Source organism: Harmonia axyridis, chromosome 5, assembly GCF_914767665.1.
Source record: "Harmonia axyridis chromosome 5, icHarAxyr1.1, whole genome shotgun sequence".
Taxonomy (NCBI): domain Eukaryota; kingdom Metazoa; phylum Arthropoda; class Insecta; order Coleoptera; family Coccinellidae; genus Harmonia; species Harmonia axyridis.
In genome coordinates, this window is record NC_059505.1 from 29,991,477 (window position 1) to 30,005,174 (window position 13,698).

At 35.9% G+C, this 13,698-nt stretch overlaps 1 protein-coding gene across 3 annotated transcripts in view; it reads left to right on the forward strand.

Moving 5' to 3' along the window:
• The window catches only part of LOC123681036 (RING finger protein nhl-1), a 52,704-nt gene that overhangs the window by 16,532 nt on the left and 22,474 nt on the right, over positions 1-13,698 (forward strand). Inside the window, exon 1 of one of the 3 annotated variants that reach the window (XM_045619203.1) lies at positions 6,140-6,320. The exons of the other annotated variants lie outside the window; for them this stretch is intronic. The gene's annotated coding sequence lies outside the window, so the exon portion shown is untranslated. Of the gene's footprint in view, positions 1-6,139; positions 6,321-13,698 lie in introns of those variants that run through there. 3 annotated transcript variants of the gene reach the window in all.

The window sequence follows — 13,698 nt, forward strand, 5'->3', positions numbered from 1 at the left end:
GGTGTGCATTGTACACAAGAAAATTATATATTTTCTGAAGAGAACAATGTAACAAGAACGAAAATGTACTGTTTTTTTAGCAACAAATAATGAGGAAGCGTTTTGCCACTTCCATTGGCCGTTTTTTTGCTGCTATACTTACCTCTTCCTCAATTATTCTGGTCCGCTACTGTCCCGAATCTACAGGGAGGATCTCCAGGCACAAAAGCCTCACGAAACGCGGATGTTTTCTGGTTTTGTTATTCTTCAAGGAAGCGAAGAGAGGCGCGGATATTGATAGCGTCGTCATTGGAGGCGCTGACCTTTTCACGGCGCTCGCATTCTGCCTCGTCGAGAAGAAGGAGACGAATTCAGGACTCAGCGCCAGGGATAATCGGGCGATTCCCATTGTCCTCCCAGGATCAGTCCCGGAGGAAATAATTGACGTACGGATCTATGCACTTTTCGCATCGATGTCTCGATTCTGGTTTGTTATTCTCTTTCTGCGATGAAATAGTTATGATAAGAATAACAATTGACGCATGAATGAGAGAGCGCTCGACAGCTCCTGATTTCACGTCAGTGATTTACTCGTTTTTTTGTATGTTCTTCGTGAATTTTCAAGTATTCCGATAGTGCCATCAGATCGCAATTCTCGATCTGATTTGTTGTCCCTGAAATATTGGATTTTTGTTTTTCGATTTTCTTTTTGAATTTTCATCGATTCTGGTTTCGCTATCTACATAAAATTTTGCAGAAAGCCTATTGAATATTGGTTAAACGAGTATATCTCTCTCAAATATTTTTCTTGAATTTCATATGGTCTTTTAAGTAGTAATTAAAGAAGTACGCAATGGACAAGAGACACCGTATAAACAACCACATATATTTTCTACAACAATGCAAGCTAAATGAGGTCACACCGAAATTCCTAATTTTCAAGCTACTACCAAAATGTAACAGAGAAAGGATACAGAAAACATTTCTCAAGGTAGAGATTAGGAAACAATATCAGCAATCTGGGATAATCGACATGAAGTTAAAATTCTTACACCACTATCTCTTGAAACATACATACACATACATATGGTCTTGTTGATGCGAACATCTTTGAATTTTGGATGGAATTCAGAGTTGTGATTTCAGATGACAGTTCAACTACGTAAATTAAGTAGTTATGATGTTATACAATATTTTATGGTTTTGTTTACACGATCTACCTGAAATTATTAACGACGCTTTAAACTATCATTCTTCATTCAAATGCAAACTTTCATCTCTATCGAATATTTCTTGGTTTTGTGTGCGTTTTCAAAGAGGATATATTTGGTATCTAGGATTCGTCATCTGTGTATATCTGTGATGCCATGCTTTGGCTAAAATGAATACACTATATTATCGTACCCAAAATACTGCTATGGATGTAAGTCATAATTGTGACCTATGGGGCAATAGTCTGGTATGCCAAAGCAAGTCAGATCAGCACGAGGAAAGCCCTCGATACAATACAAAGGTAAGATTGTGTTTGTATCACTGGAGCTATGAGAACGTGCCCAGCTAGGACATTGGAGATCATTACAGATCTCACACCTCTTCATCTAGTGATTGAGAGAGTGACCTATGAGGCCACTCTAAGACTATCTAGGGAAGATAACGGCAATAAGGGAATTAGGAATAAGAGAGCCTGGTCCTCCTTGACTAATTACATATCATCAGAGAACCTTTTCAGTGAGGATATGATGAAGAAAATTAGCATCGAAAAAACATTCATTCCGATACTAAGTCGAGAAGAAGATTGAGAAATTGAGTCCACAATCCCATTCCTTAAAAAAAAAACATCAAAGATGGTTCCAAAACCACGACGGGGACTGGCGGTGGAGTATTCGGGACTAGTACCAAATGCTCAATATCTCTAGGATGCTATCTAAGTGTCTTTCAGGCAGAGATACTTGCAATAGAGAGATGTGTAGAAATTAACCTTGTATCGCGATATAGCGATACATTTAGGCTGCAATCAAAGCACTGAACCCACATATCATCGATGCTAAGATGGTATTGGAATGCCGAAGAAAACTCAATGAATTAGGCAAGAATAACAAGGTCTTTTTAATATGGGTGCCCGTCCACTCGGGAATTAAAGGGAATGAAGAGGCCAACACACTTGATAGAGAGGAAGCACAAACACCTTTCATCGGCCCGGAACTTTTCGGCGTAGACAAATGTACCTACAAGAAAGAGTTTCAGGAGAAGGAAGAAACCGAAAGAGAAAAACTCTGGCGGAATCTTTCTGGTTGCCATCACTCCAAAAAGTTTCATTGAAAGTTTGACTCTACGAGATCCAAGAAGTATCTGGATCTCAGTGAAAATATGCTACACCTCCTCACTGGATTCCTCACAGGGCATTGTCGCCTTGGGAAACACCTCACGAGAATGGGTCTAACAGAAAATGACGAGTGCTGATTCTGTGGGGAGGAAGAAACTGTAGAAGTGAGGAATTAACTTCATTGAAACCATCCCAGATATTGATGTTTATAAGAACTCTGGAACTGGAAGGCGAGCTGAAAATTACGTTTTGGAGATAATAGCTCTGATGGGGGTCAAACTAGACTATTAGGTCGCAGTGAAACGAAACTTCTTCAATTAAATCTTTATCTTAATATTTTCGTGAGTATTATCATAAGGGCATCTAATTTTTCCGAAAAAATCGAAAATTTATATTGAATGAAAAACACACTACTAAGTAATATTTTAACAAGAAGCATGAGTATTGGAGGAATGTTTTAAAAATGATTACTTTGCATTGTGTTTTTCGGATTTTTTTTACATGGTATTTGACAAGACTATCTCATGAGAAACAGATTATTCTGTATACTTTCTAATTTTTCACAGGAAAAATTAAATGCCCAAATGGTATTTGACAAGACTATTTCATGAGACCATAATTACTCGTTTTCAAAGTTATTGTAATATTTCATAAACAATAGCTGTCAAGTTTTGCCACGGGTGAACTCGAAAAAACTGCTGAGCTACAGTTTCCCCATCTAGAAACCTTTTTCAATCCAAAATTTAGCGTTTGTGATTGGTGGTAATTAAGACGAGGGAAATAGTCTTATGAAAATTACATTCGGTTATTTTTAGAATACTCGATTTCTTGCAATATTATCGGTATTTTGCACGTACTTATGCAATTATAATCGGAAATTACTACCCTTCAAATGCTGAGACGAAAAATGCAAAATAATTTCCAAACATAATTTGAAGCGCCTATTCGCCTGATGAAACTTCCTGGTAAATAAAGTGAAGAAAACGAATCGAAACGCTGAAATTCCCTATAATTCCTCAAACAGCAACTAAACGATACACTCCAACAGTCTGGATAGATCCGTTCCAATACTTTGCCATAATTTACGTGGAATGCTTCGGATCTCCGGAAAAATTCGATTGAAAAATACTGCTCAACAGTTTTGTAATTATATTTTAATGAATACCGGATCGGTATCATGTTTTCAGTATCCGTTCCTCGTTTCCTCCCCACTTAGGGAAATACTCGATCAGTTTTCAATCGCAGTTTCGTCCAATTAAATTACCTGACTGGAAATTAAAATTCCTGAATCGACGGATTGAATATCGATACTGTTGAGGAAAAAATTCAGAAATGGATGATGCTATATGAGCTTACTATTCCAGTGGAAAATTTAGAGGTTGTTTATGGAATTGAATACGAGTGTATTGAAAATTTACCGAGTAAGAGAACTCATTGCTGTTATTAATTGTCTTCTCTTGTAAACAACTTTGCGAGGTCTTCTCAGCCAATTTTTCTGGTGCATCTTCTGTTAAGGATTGGGTGTTTCATCACAAGACCACTGATGGGATTGTCTGTATGGCAACACACTATTCTCTGCCATATTCTCCATATTGGGGCCTGGCGTGGTGACTTTGTCGGAGAAAGGCTGGGTTTATGTCGAAAGCGTTGTTTTTCCGAAAATTTTGGAGCATTCGAGGCCATCTCTCGGGCTAACATAGAGTCAGTACAAACGAAACCATATTGGGATTGAACTGTAAAGAGGTTTTCAATAGGAATTATATAATTTGAAATAGAAATAATGGCAATAGTTTTGCTACAGAATTCAACTTGATGGCTTTTGTCGTTTGTGTGCAATTAAAAATGATCATCTTACTTCTTGGGATCAACTTGTACATATTTCCCTCAGATATCATAGCAGGCGTTATAAATCATATTCCAACTTTATGAAAAGGTACAATACAAATGTTACAATTTGAAATGGTTATAATGACAAAGACAGTGTATTATTCTTTGACATGTCTTATATCATTTCTCTTCAGTAGGTTATGCCATTTAAGCATGAATAGATACTCACTACAATAATGTGCAGAAATTTTTATACTGTTTTATTGAAATCAGTGCTTCTTCATGAATATTGGCAGGAATTTGAGAAGAATTCGTTGACGAAATTATTAACTTCATCAACTCACTATTCGTCCTGTTGTAGGCTAGTATGAAAGTAGTACCAAGTACGGCTTAGTAATGGTAATGGTACTCTTGTAATGGGCAGGTTCTTTCAAGGAACTCACATCTTCATATCCTCTATTGTTTCCGGTATTGGATGCATTGTGATAGCATTGGGATGAAAAGAATTTTTGGTATGCTCTCCCAAAATCACAAAATGCATTTCATACCTTCCTGAAAATTTTGGTTTCATGTCTCTCTGTCTATCGGCATGTCAGTGAGTCTGTGAGCGAATCAAAATAAAAAATTTATGTGTTTCCGCTATCTAGACACCTTTCAAATGAGGGAATATATTTTGATCTTTTGAGTTCTTATAAGTACAACATCAAGTTTTCTGTTTACTTAAAGAACAACTTCTAGAAGTGAATATTTCATATTTCACAAGAAATGGAATTTACAAAAAATTTTCCAATTGTAATTCAGAAAGCATTAATTCAGAAAAGCAAATTGAAGCAATAGTTCTTAGCCTAGTCAACTCGGACATTTTGCACACTTTGTGTTCGGCTATTTCTACTTCCTTTCCACAGACCTTCCAGATCTCATCTGTGGACTTTCTCATCGGTACAGATAGTATTTCCACCGACAGTATCCTGTCTTCATCCGGAGCTCAACTCGTTGCAGCTTCAAGATCATGAAAGCACCTCAAAGTACCTTGCCACAGCAATACCAGGAGTATTCCTTGAGATAGTTAATCTATTGTCTAACTTCCATTATTGGCCTTATATTAGCTTTTCCAGAGCCACAGGAAGGCTCAAGAGCAACAAGTGTTAACCTTGATGGTATTTTCGAAAGTTCATCGGTGTTTTCGTTTCCTTCAATAACACAGTCCCTCGGTAGCCATACCTATGAAATAACTGTGCTGTATATTAATTATACTGGTACCAATTTTTCGGTACTATCCTCAATTACATATTACAATATCTGATATTGAATTGATAACTTGTGAAATACAATTTTCATCTTCTGGAATACAATTTGCTGTTTCTGAAATTCTATTCACTATTCTGAATTACACTTTTATTATTTTTATTTTCTGAATTCCAATTTCCTAATCTATATTTCAATTTCATTTTCCTGAGAATAACTATTCTGAGATCCAATGTTTTTTTTTTGAATCACACTAGCCTATTGTTAAATATATGTTCCCTTTTCTGAAATTGAACTTCTTGTGAATTATGATTGGAAAAGGTGTAGTTTTCATCTGGATGCAAGGACTATTGAATTTTTTATGATCATTTGTAAACAACGCAACAGTCGGTTTCAAGTTTCAATGCATTTCTCAGAAATCAAAATCATTCTTATTCTTTGAAGAAACCGTCTTTTTGTGTGCACAAGAACTAAGTCAACCAACTGTTGATTACCTTTCAAGCCGGCCATCGTACTCCAGAATACCTCCATAAATATCCAAACTCCAAACCAACACAATATCCCGTAAACACATTTATCAAAAACGATGACAACAACAAAAGGAATTCTCAAAAACAGACAAAAAATTAGAATGATCTCGCGAACAGATCCCTCTAAATCAGCGCTATTTTTAACGTTGTTTTCTGCGTCAACGGTCCGTGGTGTGGTTTTTGTTTCAAATTTAGAAAACTATCGCCCACCTTTGGAGGGACACAAAGTGGTTCGACTCATCTTTGCTGTTCATTCTGGAACACAGTCTTCGTCTAAAATAAGATATATTCAGATACGCCTCTCTAGCGTCGTACATTTCAAGTACAAATTTTACGTGTTGTGGGTGCTTTTTGCAATATACTCGGATGTTTCCAGAAGACTGTGATGTGTTTTAGTGTAATGATAGTTTCGAAAGGTACGTTTTCTTAAGGTTTGTGTTGGTTATGGTGTTGTCGATAGTTGATTATTTATAGTTTACCGATCTGGGCTATTTATATTCCTTTACGCTCTGATTATACGACCTTATTTCTTGAAACTTGAATCGATTATGTCAGTTGTTAGATGCAGCGAAATTTTGGGCAACCTGTAGTTTGAATTTCAAGAAAATATGACGGTTTACAATTCAACAATGATTGTTTTTCTACCTCAAACATAGAATTCTTATAACAGGGGCTGGAAATCTAGAGTTTGCTTAATCAATCATACATTTTTGAATATTTCATTAACTCTATTACTATACAGGGTGGTCCAGATTTTAGTTCTTTAACTTTTGTGTCAGATAGAACAACTTTTTTCATGGAGAAGAGTTCATCTAAACATATATCCTAACATGATTTGTTTTCGAGATACAGGTTGTTGAAGTTTGAAAGAAATATAGGTTTTTTATTTATAGCTCTAATATTACTACATTCATAGTATGAATTTTTAGGCATTGAAGTCTATATAATACCTAAAGTGTTTTGAATTAGGTACACACTTACCTGCCACAATCATCCAGTTGCTTAGGTATAGGGGTGTGATGATCCTTTTTCTATTGAAAATCTACGCCACTGTTAGTTTTTTCGAGAAAATTATTTCATTTGTGTAATCAACTGAGTTTTACTAAAAAAGGTCACTCGAATTTCTTTATAGAATATACCTACCGCTTTCGAAAAAAATTAGTACAAATGATACACTAGCTATACAAAAATAAATTTTGAACATTCCATTATCTTGACTTCAAAACCTAAGAATTGAACAATGACTGTAATAATAATAGAATTATTGGTGGAAAACAATTCCTTTTTTAATTTTAACACCCTGTATCTCGAAAACGAAGCACGTCAGGATATATGTTGATATGAACTTTTTTTCCTTTTGAAAAAAGTTGTCCTATCCGACGTCAAAGTTATTGAACTATAAAATCTAGACCACCCTGTTTGAACAAAGTTGAATGAAGAATATTCCAGGTGATATTTCGAAAAATAATCTCAATTAAGTCAAAAATTCTTCATTTTCATTTTCACTGAATTAATTTCAGATCAGTAGAACGAACATAATTCACCCTAGTTTTTATTTTTCATTTTTCTCGTGAACAGAAATTTTATTACCCAGATCCCATTCAATTCACGTATAATTTTTCATTTTTATTGAACTCCTAAAATAATTGAATAAGTTAGCAAGCCATTAAAAAATAATTGTTCGCCATAAAATCCAGAATTTTCTAGGAATAATTATAGTAAAGCAATGACATGAAGTTATGAGCGCGTTTGTTAAACCAGATATTGACCGCACCCTAAATTGGCAATTTCATTGAAGGAAACCATAATTGATTTATGTTCATGTCATGAAAGAACTAAGAATCAGCCAATGGAACAGGAAATAATTGTTATTCATGGAATATTAGTATACTTCAGTAAAAAAATTGTTCTCATTTGAGATTCATCATCTTCATCAGTACACAATTAAGATTAACTGATAAAATGAAGTTTTGTTAACAAACTGAGTTATACTGCTTGTGTATGGAGTACAACTATGCCAACAAGACAACACAAGAGCTCTTCGAATGCACAATTTTCGCTGCAAACCAGAAGTGTTTGCTGAGGAGGCTCTATTTGAGTTGTGGTCACTTTGGCAGGTAACAGGTAGTGAAATGTATAAAATAGTATTTAAAATTCGTTAAAGTATAAAGCAAAATGTTTTGTATTCGCCTCGGGATAACTTAAGAAAACTTGTCATCCATTGCTGACACTTATGACTTTTATAAGAAATTGTACTTTTTTGTGTATGTTTTGGCGATGTCTGGCAGGGCGTTGCTACTGTCATAAGTGTCCGGCAATGGATGTTTTCTGAAGTTATCCCGAAGAAAATATAAAAAGTTTGAGTTTTATACAACAACAAATTTAATGTACTATTCCACACATCTTTATTACCTTTACCAAAGTAACCACAACCCGAACCCTGTAGCGCTGGTGTCTCTATCTATGTGGAGGATATGCACAGAAACACTTTCAGCTCTTACAAAATAAGGAAGGTCTGGCAGTCGTGGTATCTTGGGCTATGAGCAATCGTCCTCATTGGTATTCAATGCAGAGTAAGCTTTTCACTGCCTTTGAAGAGCCCTAATCGACTTCTGCTTGTCTCATTCAGAGCAATAAACTGATACTCTTGATTAAACTCAATTCTTGAAAGTGATACGCAAAAAAATCACTTTGCTATTCTTCAATGTGACATTTATCAAATTCTACCCCTCACAATGATTGAATTGTGAATGGAGACATATTCATTGCCTGAATCTCCCCTCAGAACATTATAATTTATTTTGAACGAATGGAAATATGCCTGAGATCTGCTATAGAATAACGTTATACGCTTTTTGAATGAGCTGGCGCAGTAGACAGGAACAGCGCGTTTAATGACATGAAAGATTGTATCCTTTGTTGAAGGTTTCAAGGATCCCCCCAAACAAAAGCGTATTTCTCAAAATAGGTGCACAATAAAAACCTGGGATGATCCTCCACCTGTCTTTGTTTACATCTGAATTTGGCGCAGTTGTATTTCCAGAGATAGATCGAAATGAATCCCAACCTTGGTCTAAATATGGAAGGCTTACGGCCTTGAAATTAAAGAGGAATCTGACACATGTACCTATAATTTACTTGAAGGTTTGTGTCACTTATATCATGATTCTCAATTGGAACTGGACATCTCAATATTTTTGAGTGGACTTGATATTGGCGTTGCTTTGGAAATTTGAGAACCTATTATTTCTGTTCTGGATTCGACAGCAGATCTGAGGAGTTTTTTCAGAATGTTTTAATCAAGTTGCTGAAGAACAAGAGCATATTTACCGTACGAAATGATATTCCTGCCCTGAAGCAGCATAATCAACCAGTGGTCTCAAATTAATTGGTTGCAAGGCTTGCTTATTTGTAATATTCATCCATTAATTAGTGGAACATGGATTGTGTTTTTGGTTTTTATTATTATTGAGAATTGAAATCCATGAAAAAAACATAGCAGTTAATTGGGAACTAATTCCAAGAAGGCTTGTGCAATCCAAAATTTCAAAGAAAATGCGAATTTGTGTTGCTATAAGGATGTATTTAACTCTATGTATACTCAAAATTTCACCTCTTTTGTTAATGACAGTTTTTTCATATCTTTGTTTGAGGAAATAATGAAACTCGCTGTTGAAATTTTCATTTCTTTCTTGAACAAAATTTTCTTGTACTCAAAATATATAATCTGTAGATTATTCAATGAAAAGCAAACAAAATATAAAATCTGTGTGTTATCTGTCATATAGTAACTGACAAAAAAACTGCAACACCCAAAAGAAGCTGTTTAGTTTTTTGTGTTGTAAAACATAAATAGTATAACAAGGATAAATTTTTTTTAATGAATTTGTTAATAATGTGTGGCCTTGTTCTCCTACTCACTCATCAGCCAAAGATCGATTGGTCGCAAATCAGGCTCTAATGGCCATAAGTCTTAGACGTCGATCTTGAACTTCATTTATGCCCCTTCGACGTCCGGTGCCTAGTCTTCTTCGATTTTGGGCATTATCAAACCACGCTTGACAACATCTCATAACAGTAGTAATATGTCTGTTCGTACGGTTAGCGATTTCTCGAAATGACAACCCCGCCGCCCGTAGACCAATAATTCGACCTCTTTCAAATTCACTTAGCTGGCGATAAATGCTCTAGGCATTTTAACAATAACTAAACATCGACTTTGGATCTCCTCTTACAGCTGGTTTGTTGTAAAATTTAAAAAACTTACAAAAACGACTACAGTATTTAAGTAACAAAAATTGTTTACATGAAAATACCTTCACGATTTTTTCTACAAATTCAATCATTTACTCCTTGCTATGCTATCTATGTTTTACCAAAAAAATTAAAATTAAACAATTCCTTCTCGGTATTGCAGTTTCTTTGTCAGTTATATGAATTCTTCAAACTTTTAGTCTTTTATTCTTCACTCACAAAAATTATGAGCGTATTCATAAGCATGGAGGCTCAATGCCGTCTCACAATTGATTTTCTTACCAAATATCATGCCAATAGCTCTTATATTTTTCGATAGAACCTCTGAAAGCTGAGAACGTTTTTTATTTGATTTTTGCATTCTATTTATGTTGCAACATGTGAATTGCTAAAATTTTTGGAGGTGGTTGGATTTTTTTATCTCGATCGGTTCCGGAGGTTCATTTGCGAAAATAATAAACCAAAATTAACTAACAGGGAGGGTCAAATTTTCATTCGAACGACCTGTTAATTCCGTGAAGGTGAGATATGTATGATATTTTTCTAAATTTAATCAAAATATGTAAATCAACCCCTGAAAAATTCGCATATCACGTAGGTAAGCCTAGCGAGTTAAATAATGAACTCTTGACGTTATCCTCATTTCCCGATCATCCCACTCGATGTTGCCACATCTAGCAAAAAATCCTGACCCAACAAGAAAACACAAACCCTTCAACATCAGATTATCACTGATTCTCCAACTCCTCGACCTTTGAATTTCGTCCGATAGAGCGCTCAAGGTGTGTAATTATTCTCTAGACGCTCTCGAATATCCACTATGTTTCCTTAACGAGATAATCACGAAATCTCCACCTCCGCCCATCCGAAACGGTCGCGAAATGTTTGGAAGTCATCGCAACAGGAAGAAAATAATTGGCCTTAAAAATAGACGGCGTCGGGACGCTCTCAAAGAACCGTCTAATTTTAAATTTCGTGCGACCGACTACCAGAGCGCGCGCGCGGCTGAAAACGATGATTATTCGGCAACGTGGAATCCGAATCGGCTTTACTGGATCCCGAAAATGCTGACAGCTACGTTACACTGCTCAACAACGGAAATGGTGAGGGAAATTAAGATTGTGTAACACAGTCTCTCAGTGAGTCTCGGGCCTCAACATGAAAAACAAATATTTTCTTGAAAATTTCACTTTATTTGTCAACACCCGCAAGCAAGGTTGACGTATATTCGTAACTCCAGAACCTATTTGGCAAATTTATGTTGTTTCTTCGTCGGCACAAAGGGATGCCGACCAGCCCTGATGACTGCACATGTCTTTCTAAGTCAATCTAGATATTTATGACTATGATGCGGCTCCTTTTTGATGGGAATTAACTTTGTCGGTATTCCTGCCTTTTGTTTATGACTGAATCAAATCTCATTCCGAATTTCTAAACATGTGATTTTTGTTGATCAATCGCAAAACGTTTGTGGATCTATTTTCATAGGACTGTTTTTATCCAAGAAATCTGGCTTTTTCGTTTTCTCTTGCCGTTAATATTTTCACAAAAATTTTCGTCTAAGAATATTTTTTTATAGTTAGGCTATAGACAGGGTATCCTGGGAAGAATGCGACAAATGAGAATAAACATATATATCTATCTATCTATCTATAAATAAAGGTCATCATGAAGGACTCGTATCAAGATCGCCGTTTGCTATATACAGGGTGATGTTAACCTTATAAGTGAAATTTCATAGTTCAATAACTCTTTAACTAATCGACAGGATAATTTCAAATTATGAAGTGTAGTCACTCTACTAACGCCTTCCTTCAATATTTCTGAAATCGGGAACAAATCAGATCCGGACTTTTTCTATTTTTGGAAATATTAGATCACCCTGTATGTGCTTTATGATTTTATCTCAAATTCGTAACCACAAATAATTAATTCATAGAGAATGCATAAAGTATGCTCTGTAATATTTCAATACCTTTTCTCCAGAACTATTCGTCTTTGCTATCGAAAAGAGTTACAACTTCGGCCGTCACTTCGTCATATTTAAGCCAAATTTATTTCTCTGTAGCATTCTTTTGAAGTCTGCAAAAATCCAGTAATCAATGGGTGCCAGATCTGGAGAATAAACTGGGTGGACAAATAGGGTATGGTGTGTATATCGCAGAGAATTTCAGAGCGGTTACTAGTTGTTTTCAATATTTTACGTAATCTGCTTCGAATATACGGACCGCTTGACATTTGTCATTGGTTAACAAAATTTTTCTTTGACAGAATTTTAGAGGTTATAAATGGTTTTTTTTTGTAGTTTGTGGAAAAACTAAATGTTCTCAATTGCTCTGAATTTGTTTCATATTTGAAGTAATAAATTGTCAGATATCATGGCAAATGTTCATAAACAATAATCTGAAACTTAAAATGACAACTGAAAAGACTAGTGGGCGTGGTGATCGAAGTTTGAGGAAATAGTCACCGCTTTTTGGGGAACATGATATATACGTTCCGCCTACTTACTAACCTTAAAAACCAAGGTGATATACGGACCAAACCTGTATTTGGAAGCGAAGCGAAATCGGTTCAATTTTAATAGATTTGTAACATGAAGCATTATCTGAAAGAGAAGTTGGTTTTTGAGAACTTTCTCTCTATTTATCCAGTCAAGCCATTCAATAAGGTTATGTAATATTCAATGTTGATGGTTTTACGTTTTTCAAGTCAGTGATCAATTTGGTTTTTGAGTGGATGTTTTCCTCACAAAGCACTATATCACTTCAGTACGACATCTGTATTTTTCGACTTTTATATTGTTTCGTTTCACTGATGATGTTAAAAACGAATCCCGCGTTGAAAAAACTTGGCCATCTTTTGAAGCGATTCGTGAATCGATCCAATTTTGTAATTCTTCATAAGAACGGAAGTGCTGGTCAGCCAGGATGTGTGGCATTCATCGAAACAAATAATAGCCCAAGAGAGCAACATCTGGAGAATACAGCGGGTGGAATAGGACTTCCTTTTTCAACGTTTCCGAGTATGTCTTGACCACTTTCGCAACATGCGATCGAGCATTGTCATGCTGTAAAATCACTTCATCATGTCTCTCGTTGTATCGCAGTCATTTGTTTTCAATGCTCGGCTCAAACGCATTAATTGTGTTCGATAACGATTGCTGGTCATTGTTTCAGCCGGTTTCAACTCATAATATCCTACGTTGAGCTGGTCCCACCAAATCATGAGTATGACCTTGGAACCGTGAATATTCGGTTTGGCCATCGACGTGGAAGCACTGCCGGGATAATCGTCCCCAGTCACAATGCGATTCAGAATCCCTTCCATCTTTGCCTTGCAAGCAGCTGTTCACAAGCCAACAAACTCCGTTCAACATTTCTTGGCTTCAACTCGTACGGCACCCAATTTCCTTGTTTCTGAAATATTCCCTTGACTTTCAGGCGTTTTGAAATGACTTGTTGCGTCACTCCCAATGATTCTGCCAGTTCTTGTTGTGTTCGACACGAGTCTTGATCAAGTAATGCCTTCAATTCTGAA